This window comes from Ursus arctos, unplaced genomic scaffold (genome assembly GCF_023065955.2).
Source record: "Ursus arctos isolate Adak ecotype North America unplaced genomic scaffold, UrsArc2.0 scaffold_24, whole genome shotgun sequence".
NCBI lineage: Eukaryota > Metazoa > Chordata > Mammalia > Carnivora > Ursidae > Ursus > Ursus arctos.
The window spans coordinates 25,211,325-25,224,175 of NW_026622919.1; positions in this window are offsets into that span (position 1 = coordinate 25,211,325).

The following is a 12,851-nucleotide window of genomic DNA, read 5'->3' on the forward strand; positions in this document are numbered from 1 at the left end:
TAGGGGGGTCGGGATGCCGCAGTCGGGGGCGGGGGCACAGGTCCAGCGCTGCCCTCTGCGGCTGGGCCGGGCGCGGTTATTTATAACCACGGGTCGCCTTGCCTCCTGACCTTCAGCTGGGGCCTAGTGATCCGCAGCGATTAGCATCCCCTGCCACCCCCTGGGAGCAAACACCCATGTGCCCTCCCAGGGCTGGGCCTCACCGCAGGGCCCTGCAGGAAGCAGGATGTGGACCAGAGCCGTGCCCTGTGGCTCCCGCAGGCGGACCTGCCACGTGTGAGTTGGGAGAGGTGGGTGCTTCTGGGGGAAAGGCGCCAGAAATACTCAGAGCTCCTCTGGTCCCGCGGCTTCCCAGGTGGAAACCGTTGGTGCTCTTTTCTGGGCGGCGGCTGTATTTACAATACGGGGCTGCCCTCTTCAAAACCAGTGGGGAGGAGGCAGCGCTGGGAGACTGGACCCCCTCCCCCCACGTGGTCCCCGGAATCCCACCAGACAAACTGCGTGCCCCCAGCAGCGGCCCCTCATTCCCACACGGCGACTGACGCTCAGGGGAGCAAGGGACTGGTCCAAGGCGACTCAGCCGCCCGTGGCCGATCCCCGCTCCTGGCCGATGGGAAGGGGCTGGAGGCCAGGACCCCTGATGCTGACCTGGAGGAGCCGTTGTAGGAGGTGGCGGCGGTGGGGGGTGGGGTGGGGCTTTGTTCGTTCAACACGGTTTCGTTGAGCAGGTACTAGGTGCTGACCCGATTTCAGGCAGAGATCCTTACCCTCGGGGAGCAGATGGTCTAGGGCACAGGGGCAGTCCCCGGAGCCCCAGGCTAGGCAGCTGCGGAGGGGCTGGAATCCTGAGGAGGGAGACTGAGGCAGGGAGCAAGAAGGCCGGGCTGAGGGCGCACGTGGGCCTGGAGCCCGGAGCTGAGCGTTGGCTCAGGCGCCCGAGGCCACTGAGTGCTGACGTCGCCAGCCCGTGCCGGTTTCGTCCCCACGGTGGGTGCCCCGGCCTGAGCAGCTCCAGGTGACCTTCCCCCGGCAGAGGGCGAAGGTCTCACGCAGCACCCGGGCTTGGCAGTCATCCCGGAGGGAGCTGTAGGACTGGGCCCAGCCAGGCGGCTGCGCTTGGCCCTGCGCAGGGAGGAACTGAGTCCGGGGGCTCAGGGAGGGTGGCAGGGAGGGAGGGAGGAGTCTGGATGCTTCCTTCCTTTCCCACCACGCTCTCAGATGCTTGGAAACACTTGGAGGAACTTAAGCTGTGTGGCTTGACCATCCCCTTGCCCTCTCTGGGCCACAGTTGCCACAAATAAGAGTGAGGGGGGTCAGCTGTCCGCTGGCTGCCTGGGGTCCTGGTCTGGTCTGGCTCAGTCTGCGAGGGTTCCCCTCGGTGGCATGAAGCCCAGCGCGGGTCGGGGGTGCGGGGGTGGAGTCCGGAGCGGCCGGGCCTGGGGAGGGGGTGCTGGTGCGTGGCAGTGCTGTGCGGGTGCACACGTGCGCGGGACCTGCTTGCCACCTGGTGCGGGTAGGAGTGTGCTTCTGTGGGTAAGCGGCTGAGTAAAGCCGTAGACACGGTGCCTGTGTGTGTCTTGGTGTGTGTGTAGGGCTGGAAAGGGGATAGTGTGTGTACAAGGGTGGAGTGGGGGGGGGGAGGTGAGTCACACGTAGCTAGGTCCCGGCATGTATATGGATGGGGTGTGTGTGTGTGTGTGTGTGTGTGTGTGTGTGTGTTACAGGAGGGTCTTGGGGGCTGGGGTTGGCTTAAGGCGGGGAATAAAAGCCTGGGGGGGCCTCCCCTCGTTCTGCAAACCCCTCGCCCACACGGCCAGCCTATGGCCGACAGGCCCTGACCAGTCCATGAACTCAGGGTCTGGAAGAGTCAGCGGCTTTTCCAACCTCTTTGCCAAATGGGATGTCAGCACGGGGAGGTTGGAGGTGGGGGGGTGCAGGCTGGGGAAGGTGGCAATGACTTCATGACAACTGGCGGCTGAGCAGCTGGGGGGAAGGGGGCGGGGAGCTGGGGCCTGGCTGCCAGGGGAAACCTGCTCCATTGGCCCCCGTTGGGGGCAGGGCCTGGGGACCCACGAGGGCAGCCCAGCCACAGGTTCACACCTCCTGGCGACACTGTGGTTCTCTTTGTGGGGGCTGTGGCTATGCCAGGGCCTCAGGGGAAGGTGGGCAGGGGACCTCTCGAGAGAGCCCCCCTCACACGGTCCCATAAGCTTACAGCAACCCCATGAGTTAGGGACTCATGCCTATTTTGCAGAGGAAGGCACAGGCTCTCAGAGGCAAGGGGCCATGTCTGAAGCCACACAGCTCCAGGGAGGGGGACGGGATGGTGGGAGGTGGTAGAACTGGCCCGGGGACGTGGGTCAGTGCGTTTCCCACTCCAGCTCCCAGAAGAAGGGCACGGGAGACAGGGGCAGTCCTCTAGATCTGCTCCTCTGTGGGTGCCTTGAAACTTGGGTATTGGACCTTCTCTGAGTCCTCAGACCCAATGCTCCTTCACCCTCCCCGAAGGGGCTCCTTCCTGGGGAGGCCCTCCACACACGTCTCTACAATTTAGGGGGTAACCTAACCATAACCACGCACAGGGGCCACCACAAATGAACGGAAGCCTTTGCAGAGAGCAGACCTTTTGAGCACAGGCCAGAGGCTGGGCCCTGTGTCAAGCAGGCCTTGGTGGAGGCCAGGCCGCCTTGACTCACGGGGATCGGGCTTGCTTGGCTCCTTTGTGGGGTTGGAGGGGCCCCAAGATCACAGACCCGGGGGTGGGTGCAAGCACGATCTTTGCACCCAGAAGCTGAGATCAGCTTTCAGGGTGCCCTTTCTTCAGCCATTTACTAGTTTCTCATAATAATAATAACCGCCCCTGCCCAAGCTTTATAGTCCCCAAGACACTTTCACACTCTCTCACTTAATCCTCACCAGCCTGTGATGAGGAGCCAGCACCCCCATTCTACAGAACAAGAAATGGAAGTTCAGGGAGGGAGCACCTGCGACTAGTCTAATATCACAGGCCAGGACGTGGCCGGAGCCCCGTGTGCCTGAGCCGCGGTCCGGATCCCGTTCAAAGGAGCGTGGTGACTGTGGGCTGACGTCTCCAGGGCCCCGGCAGCACCAGCCCACCGGCACGGTGACCAGACTGCTCCCCAGCCTCCGCTCCTGCAAATATTGGGGGCTGGGGGTGGGAAAGATGTCAAGCACAAAGTGACTGCTCCATGAGAGAGTGGGAGTGGGAGGGGACATGGGGCGGGGTCCCCTGCTGCCCCAGGCCTTGGGCCCAGGCAGAGACTGCGAGGGACCAGCTGTTTCTGGAATATGAGCCCATTGACAGGATTGTCATGTTCTCATCTGCTTGTGGCAAAATGAGAAAGACCAGGACAATATAGTGAGGTTTTCACAGAGCAAGACCCACGATGTGACGTGCAGCCCTTTCACTTGTCCTGTGTGTGTGTGTGTGCACGCGCACGTGTTCACAAAGACCTTTCCTTTGACATTTCCTTTTAATGTCCTTAACTCGGCAAAATACAGACCTGGTGACCATGTCCAATCCTAAGTTGTTTTCTGGAAATGCAGTGCCCCTGAGAAATAGGGCAGATGGGAGCCACCAAGCTAGCTCTGGTCCTAGGTGAGAGCTGGCATAGAGGGAGTTGTTTTTTAATTGAGAGATGATGTCTGAATGGCTGGAAAAACCCAGGGGGAGAAGAGGCTGGGGTTCCTGCCCAGACAGCCCTCGCGCGGCCCCTGAGCCCAGGCATCCCCAGGAAGCTAAGTAGAGGAACATCTGAGTAGCTGCACAGGGAATTCTGAGAAAGGCCTCCGGGCCAGTTCTCTGTGCCACACACCCTCAGCCTCTTCTCTGACCCGGAGCCAGGAGGAAATGTTCCCTTAAACCCCACCCCACCCTCTCCCCAGCCCCCCAAGGCTGGCTCCAAAATAGCCCAGGCCCCGGAGGAGACGTCATGGGTCCGGCTGGCTGCCTGCCCCTCCAAGAGGACAAATATAGAGGGATACCGGACACCAACAGGAGCCCCGGGACCTGGGGAGCCCCACTCCCTTCCCTTCCTAGCCCTGCACCCACTAACAGGGCAGCTGGGAGGCCAGCGCCTCCTGGCCTGGCCAACCCACCCTGGGACGTGTCCCAGCAAGCCTGGAGCGGAGCTGGAGGCTGGCCCAAGGGAACACCAGGCCCAGCTGGCCGTGCGCATGGGGACACCTCCACTATCTGGGGGGTCTCAAAGCACTTTTATAAGCGTCCTGCCCACAGGCCGCTCCCAGGAGCCAGAGACCAGAAGAACCTAGGTGTCTCCCAGGTGGAGCCACTCCTGCCTTCTGTTCTTCCGAAGGAGGTCAAGGCCATAAACCTGGGGGTGTGGGAGGTGGGCAGGAGGGCAGGCAGCCAGGCCAAACCCCAATAAACTGCTGGTTGAATCGAATTGCAAATAATTAGTCCTGATCTCCAAAGCTGCCACCACCCTCCACTCCCGGGAATTAAAGGTCAAAGGGTAGAGCTGCTGACGCAAATGTCAGGGGAGCCACACGATTGCGAACAGCTGGGCTCCTGCTCCGGCTGGGCTTAGCTGCCCGAGGTCGCCGGCCCCCAGCGCTCTGGACAAGGTGTCCCCCGGGCCGGGCCCTGAGAGCCGGCGCTCCTGGCACACTCAGGGAAGGGGCTCTGCTCCCTCCCCTCCTTGGTTCTAAGGTCTCCAGAACCTGCTGGGGGTTAACAGGAATCCCCGTGAAATGGTGCTGCTGTAAGCTGGGAGCCTGGGGACATGCAGCAGCTCAGTGTCTCGTGAGCCCCCTCCCGCCCCTAAAACAAGACAAAACTTCTGCCTTCTGGCCACGGGCAGCCTGGTCCCTAAAGCCCGAGGTGCTCCCCTAGGTGGGCCCTGTGGCAGGCACGCCCCGGCGGCCGTACCGGGCTCTGTGCGCCAGTGGTGACCCCCAGCGGTCAGTGTGGGACTTGAACTTGGGCCTCGGGCAAGGCCACCGCAGGCCCCGGTTCGGCAGCCTCAGCCCAGGGCTGGGGACTCTGGCGGTCAGTGTTGGTAAGGGGGTTGCTGGCGTTTGGAGGTATTTTTGCAATCGCTGAATTTTCCTAATTGTACTGGATCTCGCCCTAAATGTCCCACTATTAGCAAATCAGCTTCCACGTGTCTAAGAATGCACTATCATCGAGCCCTAAACCTGCCCCTCCTCCTGACTTCCCTGTGCCTATTAATAGCACCGCCGCCCTCCCAGTCCCTCGGGCTCCAAACCTGCGAGTCATCTTCCACTCCTGCCCACACTGGGCTGGGTGCCTGGTCCTGCCCCTCCTCACTCCGCAGTCACTCTTCTATCCTTGATACTCACGGCCTCGACCCAGTCAGCAGGCCTCTCGCCTCTGCTACTGCTGGCCTCAACCATGAGGCTGGGTGAGACCTGGGTATGCGCCCAGCCCCCTCCACTGACTGGCTGTGTGACCTTGCGCAAGTTACTGAACTTCTCTGAGCTCAGCGTCCTCAGCTGTAAAACGAGGATGCTAATCACAGTGCCTGCTTCATAGAGGAGTGCGTGAATTCTAGGATAGGATGGACAGGCAGACCCTGTCACATAGGACATGCTCGATGCCTGTCAAGTATTACAGGCTCTCCTTCAGTCCAATGCCTCCTTTCAGGAAACCAGGGCCAGAGAGCGGGAGTAAGAGCTACCATTTGGCGTTGTGTCCCAGGGGTCTTTACAGCATGCTACAGAGCAGGGGGAGTGGAAGTTCCTGGAGTCTAGAAGCTTCTCCACCATGACCTCCATCATCACATTCCAGAACCCAGAACCAAAGGCCACCTCCTGAGTCCACTGGCCCCATCCGAGGGCCTTCAGGGGCAGGTCTACCTGGGTAAGTGTCGAGGTCACTCAGCCACAGCGGATACCTTCTGGAATGAGACAACTCCAGGTCATGTCCAGTGGCTGTGAGTCAGGGCGACCCATCTGCAAGGTGGTGTGAGGCTGTGCACGTTGGCCTGGCACAGTGGCCTGACCACCTCTGGGCAGCTGGTCATGCAGGGGCACGGCCACCCGGCAGGCGCCTCCCCCCTGCAACCGTCTGCCCTCATGTCCCTCTCACAGCTCACACTTACCCCACCTCCGGTCCCCAGGGGCCTTCACAGCTGGGGGCCCGGAGGGAGGTGGGCCGGCTGACTCAGCCAGCTTTCCAGCCAGGCCTGTGTCCCCTGTAGGCAGGTGTTTTTAACAGCCACTCCCGAGACTGAGCACCTGGAGCCCATACACTTGGAATTGAAGGGGGATCCTTGCTCTGGAAAGAGATTTCATTTTTTTTTAAGATTTTTTGAGAGAGAGCAAGCACAAGCAGAGGGAGTAGTAGGCAGAGGGAGAGGGAGAAGCAGGCTTCCCGCTGAGCAGGGGGCCTGAGGCGGGACTCGATCTCAGGACCCTGGGATCATGACCTGAGCAGAAGGCGGACGCTTCACCGACTGAGCCACCCAGGCGCCCCTGGAAAGAGATTTTCAAAGGAGACTTTTACCCACAAAGAGGAGGCAGCAGGAAAAGCAGACCATCCAGATTCAAACGTGGGCCTGTTCTAGTCTCCGGACACACCTGTTGTGTAAGACGGTTGCTCCCCAGTGGGGTCGGCTGTGCTCCTGACATTCGGCAATGCAGGCGGATGTTTCTGGTTGTGGCAGCTGGGGCGTGTGCCTGTGCTACTGGCATCTAGCGGCAGAGACCCCGGAGCTGCTAAATAGCCCGCAGGGCACAGGGCAGACCGCACAGCAGAGAATTGTCCCGGCCCTGGTGTGGACAGTCCCTGGGGGAGCAGCCCTGGCCCAAGAGTCATCCGTCATCTGTCCCCTGCCTCACAGCTGCCTGAGGGCTAAGGAAAGCGATGCTGGTCAAGGAGCCGGGACTGGGCCTAGCTCGCGTTGTGTGTGCGAAGGGCCTTTTCTGGGCCTGGGACACCCACCCGGTGGGCAGAGGTGGGGTGGGCGCGTATTCTGACCACGGGAGTATTTTCTGAAATGATCTTGGTGTTTCTGCCCTACCCTGACTGGGGCAGAGTTTCTAAACAGTCCAGTGCTCACTTATCAACCCTTTCAACAAAGAAAAAGCTGGCCTTGGGAGGAAGAGCCCACCGCCTGCCCCCTCGGCATGTGAATTGTCTTAGAACCCGGGTGCTCACAGTTTCTCAAGCCTTGGGCTCCGTTAGTCCCCCTGGGATCCATCTGCCCGCCGCTTTCACTGGCATTCGGGGGGCAAAGGGGAGAGGACTGGAGGCAAAAATGCTCCTTCAGAGCAGTCCTCAGGCTCAACAGGAAGACCCCAGACGGGGAGGATTGGTGAGGATTTGCGTCGGAGGAGCCCTGTGCAGAGGCAGGGGGATGGCCAAGAAGACCTTGTAGGGTGGTGTGGAGCTGAGTCAGGAGCTGGCAAGGCCTCCCTGCCACTCACTTCGGCAGGCACCTGCCTCTCCCTCAGCCTCAGCGGCCGTGGGGTCAAGTGTCTTCTCTACAGAAACCGTTCCCAAATAAGGCCCTGCCTTCTCCCTGGGACGGGGCTGGGGGGCCCAGGTCAGAGCCCTTAGGCCCTGACTCAAGCAGAATAGCTTCCGGGATTGCGCCGGAGGAGGGTGGAAGGGTCGGGCCAGCTGACAGAGCCGGACCTTTCTGGCACTGCCCGCTTGCTGGGACAGGGGTTCCAGGGGCTTCAAACCACATGCCCCTCTCTGGGCCTCAGCTTAAGGCACCTGTTTCATGGGGGGTGGGGGTGGGAGGGGGGTGAGCAGTACCACCTTCCAACCTCAGCATAGGTGTTAGGCTGGGATGGGGCTTCTGTCTGTGTCAGGAAGCCCGGCTGACCCTGGGGACAAGCCCAGACACGCAGCTGTTCCTGAACAGGAAGCGGCCGCGGTGGGGGAGGGGTGGGGAGGATAAGCGCTGAGGGAGGGAGACCAGACCCAAGGACACCCGACCGGCTGAGTCCGATTAAAAGGGCCTGACAAAAGGGTCTGGAGCCAGTCTCGGGATAGGAGCGGCCTCCTGCCACGGGGAGTCTCTTCTCTGGGGCACATGTTTGTCTTTAGTGGAAATTTCTTGCTGATGGCTTGACACCCGACTTTGACCTTTCCTTCTCGAGCTTAGCTCTGCTGCTGGTGGGCTGCCGGCCATCCCACCTGCCACAGTCTTCTCCTTCTCCATAGCTGGCAAGGGGGCACCTGGGCCTGGCAAGCTTCCTTCCCCGAGGTGTAATTCCATCATGCAAGTGCTGAGGAGAAGGGAGGAGGGGGTTCTTGGGAGAACCCCCATCCCCCTGGCTGTTCCCACTCCCATCCGACTTCCCTGCCCCAAAGGACAAGCCTCCTGCCGTCCTCCCCACTCCCACCAAGCGTGGCTCCCAGGCCCTTCCTCGACCTGCCGCACGCTCCGGGGCGAGGGTGCCGATGCTCCGAAAGGCATGTGGGTGACAGGAGCCGCCCTCCTGACCCCAGGGGAGTGAGGGACAGAAGCAGGGTACGGGGCCTGTTGGCTGCAGTCCGGGACGTTCGTACCCACGCGGAGAGGGCCCTGGAGCAACCCGGAACCCTCTCAGGCTTGAGGATGGCAAGGCCTGTCCTCCAGGCGTGTGTGTGTGTGTGTGTGTGTGTGTGTGTGCGCGCGCACGCGCACACGTGCATGGGGAGCACTCTGGCCTAGGGCAGGGACCTGGCTCCCGCCCGCCGAGGCTGGCCTCACCTGGCTCCTTGGCACTGCCTCCGTTAGACCCAACGTCTCCCTCTCCGCTCCCCACCGAGGACCCGGCAGATTCAACCACCGTGGGCGGCGGCGGCGCGGATGGGAGGGGTCCCAGGCGGCCCCAATCCCCTTTGCTCCTGATGCTTAGATTCTCGGGCTGGGAAGGGATCCTAGACCTCCTCTCATGCAACCCTGTCATCGACAGAACATGACACCGACAGCCAGGGGAAGGTGCGCGCTAATGCGGGCGGCTCGCGGAGCGGTCCGAGGAGGGGTACCAGCCCCGGCAGGCGCCCCGGGTGTGGGTGCCAAGGGCTAGCCGCGGCGGCCCACGGCCCCCTTCCTCTAATCCTCACCCCTCCTCTCCCCCTTTTCGGCAGCAGTTATAAAATCCAGGAAATAAACGTGGACGGATGGCCTATAAAGGGCTTAGTTAGTGCTGTGACCTGCTGAGTTACATAACTCCCGTTTATTATTGGCCTTGGACGAAGTTTCTATTGAAGCAGCTCACGAAGCTGATTTCATGACATTTCCTTTAGCCTTATTCGGTGGCTGCAGGCGAAATTCCTCCGCAGCTTCAAAGAGCAGCAGTGGGGGTGTGGATGCTTTCAAAAATCCCCTTCTTCAAACCGTGGGCCAATGTTCCTCTCACCCCTATCAGCCCCTGCTCACCTCAGCAGGGGTCCAGGCTCTGGGCCACCTGCCTTCCCTCTGGGGCCCTGGGCTGTAGGCAGCCTTGGTGGGGAGGCTGAGAAAAGGTGCTTTCCCTGTCCCCCATGAATGAAAGGAGAGCAACTCGGGCCTGGGAGAATCCAGAGGCGGCCTAGTAGAAAGAGCCCTGAACTAAGAGTCAGAGTTCTAGTCAGATCTCTGCTGTTGGAATAACGGCCACTCTGGGCCTTGGCATGCTTGCTAGGAAAGTGGCTTCCCTTATCCGTCCAATCTGACTCCCCAGTAGGCACCCTCCTTGGTCTGGCCTGGCCTGCCTTGCTGGGCAGCCCGGGAGGGGAAAGGAGGGCTGAGGGGGTGGCAGTCTTTCTTCGGTGCTAACACAAGTAAGGCTAATACCGACATGATGCCACCTTGTGTTCAAAAGGGAGCAGAGCCCAGCCTCTCTTTCAAGGCAGATCTCCAAACAAGTTCATTTCCCGGGCCCCCACCCCTCTTCTGCTCTGGCAGGGGTGTTACTGGGAAGCCAAGGATCCTGTCACCTCTCAGTCCTTCTCTCCCTCCCCGGGTGATGCCAAAGGGGCCCCCAGAGAAGCTCTCTGAAGGCTCAGCTGTCATCCTAAAGGATACTTTTGGAGACCTCTTCCCAGGTTCAAGAAGGAAAAGACGGACACTCCAGGGAAGTAGGGGCCCCAGAGAACTCAACAATGTCTGTCTTCTTCATTAAGACATATTCCTCCCATTCGTCGCAGTAATGCCTTGATGCCTCAGGGACAAACCGGCGCCATCCAACAAAGAGTTGGTTTGCACCGAGCGGCACAGGCTACAGGAGCTCCCTCCATGAAGGGCCTGGCTGGGCACGAAGGCTACTAGGCCCCACAACTCGAACTACACATGGCACAGACGACTCACCCTTAGAGAATGTCACCTTGGAAGAAGCCTTCTTGCTCATCCAAGGTGGGCCCCGGCTTTTCCGGTAAGGAGAACAGGGCCCACCGTGAGGAGAGGGCTTCTAACGGATCGAATGGCAGAGGGGGGCTAGAACAATTCTGTATTGCAACGTATTTTTGAGATGCTGACCTTGGGCTCACAATGTATCACATCAGAGGGGTCTGGAACAAAGAGCTGTCACCTGGGGCCCCAGAACAATGGCCTTAATATGGGGCAGGATGGTCTGATAAATCCTCCATTGAGCAAAGCCCCAGACTGGGTCTCTAACTCAGCCAAGGCTGCCTCCGGGCATCGGCCCGCTGTCTGCTTACCGCCCGCCAGGCTCGAGGAAGGACAAATGCTCGAGACCCAACTCGGGATCCATGCTGGAGTCTCTTCCGGTGAAAAATGGGCCAAAATCTGCTCCTAGTGCCTTCTCTTACAGCCCCAGGTACACTTCCCGAGAGAGAAAGGGAGACTGCCTACGAAACCACACGCCTGTTTCCACAGACGCTGACAGGCCCACGGGCAGCACAGGCAGCACGCTCTGGGGTAGCTCACTGTCTGCGCCGGCCGAAGGCACGGGAAGGCAGGCCTGCTGAGGGGTGGCAGGAGAAGACATCGAGGCCTCGGTGGGGGAAGGGTACGAATGGTTGTCTACTCTGGAGTAGCACTTTACACGATCACATTCAATCCCAGCAATGCCGTGAAGGAGGCAGCACTGTTCCAATACTGAGGAGAGTCAAGTGCTTCAAAGACTGCTCCACTCTTCTTGACGTGTCTGCACTTGAGGTGTCCTGCGAAAATCTTAGCAGATGGAGGTTGTCCTGAAAAATCTTAGCAGATGGAGCTTCGGGCTCTTGCCTGGCCAGAGTAGTGCTGAGCTCTTGGTAATTAGTAATGCTAACCACGTAGCCAGCCTCCCTCCCTTCTTGCCGCCATTCCACAGCCAGCCGTGCATCTGAGGAGACTCTCTTGTTTACTTCTGCAGGTCTGCTCCCAACCTGTTTACATGCAGCGACTTAACGCTTACCGTAAAGCATTAGGAGCAACAGATACTGAACAAACGTTTTGGTGGCACCTGAAAATGTTGAATTTACCGCTGTTTTCATGCCTCAATCTCTCCCTCAGCGTGCCTGCGCAGGAATGAAATGAACTCTTAGATGCAAAAGAGAGTATGAGTCTCCCCCGTGCTGCATTTTCATGGAGCGCTCCTTTTCCTTAAATTGGGGAGGGTGGAGCAACAGAGAAAGGTATTCCCTGAAAGGTCCGACAGGCCCAAGATACCTCTGCTTCCTCACCTACTTCTTTTCAGACAATGTCTAGAACACTTATAAATAGACTGGAAACAATATTCCGCATTAGGGGCACCCCACTCCTGGTTTCGTCTCAGGTCATGAGATCGAGCCCCAAGTCGGGCTCTGCACTCAGCCGGAAGTCTACTTGAGATTCTCTCTCCCTCTGCGCCCCCTCCAAAACAATAAATAAATCTTTTTTAAAAATCTAAAAAAAAAAAAAAAAAAGTCTATGGTGCATAAATAAGCATTGAAGACCGATTTCTCTTGTTTTTATCACATTACAGAACAGCCAGAGCAGACACCAAACCAACAGCATCTGTTCAACTGTGTCTGATGCGCCGTGGCAATACTGGGCTCCACTTCGTTCCCGTGCCTGCTTCCCTCTCTGACCCAATCTCCCCGAGGGCTTCTAGCTCATCCTCAGGCCCCTGGCCCCCGGAGCCCCAGTCTGCTGCTGAGGGCCTAGCAGGGTGGGGGTGTGCTGGTGCCTAACAAGCGACACCTCACTCCGCTGTCCCAAGAGCCCTTTGGGGTGTTCCTCTCTCTTTAGAGCAAAGGAACAGGTGCTTGACTAGTGAAAGGTCACAAAATGAGGCAACAGGAGGACCCAGAATTCCAACCCAGGTTTCCTGACTTGAGATCTAGGTCTTCTGCCAATGCAGCAGCCTCTAGTGTGGAGTTGTCTGGTGACACCCCCAGTGAGGGCCTTGAGCCCTTACTCATCTCAGCTGGGCCTCTTTACCAAGGGGCCAAGGCCCCTCCTGGGGCCAGCTGGGCCTCTGGATCACCTGAGAATGATGAATTCATGAATACTTTCAGAAAACTACTGGATGTTATGCAAATGCAAGCTAGTCATGGTAACATCTGAAGGGCTATGGCTTTTTTTCTATGAAAAAATAGTCACTTTTAATGTAGCAGTAAGTTCAAAGTACCCTAAGCTTCCATTATCCATGAATCAAAAAGTGAAGAGTAGTGGGCTGAGCCTGCTGGCACGTCACCATGTGCTGGTAAGCAGCAGCTAAGAATAGGGGCGCCTGGGTGGTGCAGTTGGTTATGCATCTGCCTTCGGCTCAGGTCATGATCTTGAGGTCCTGGGATCTAGCCCTGCATTGGGCTCCCTGCTCAGCAGGGAGTCTGCTTGTCTCCCCGTCTCTCGGCCCCTCCCCCTCCCCCTGCTTGTGCTCTCTCAAATAAATAGAATCTTTAAAAACAAAAACAAAACCCCAGCTAAGAATGAATG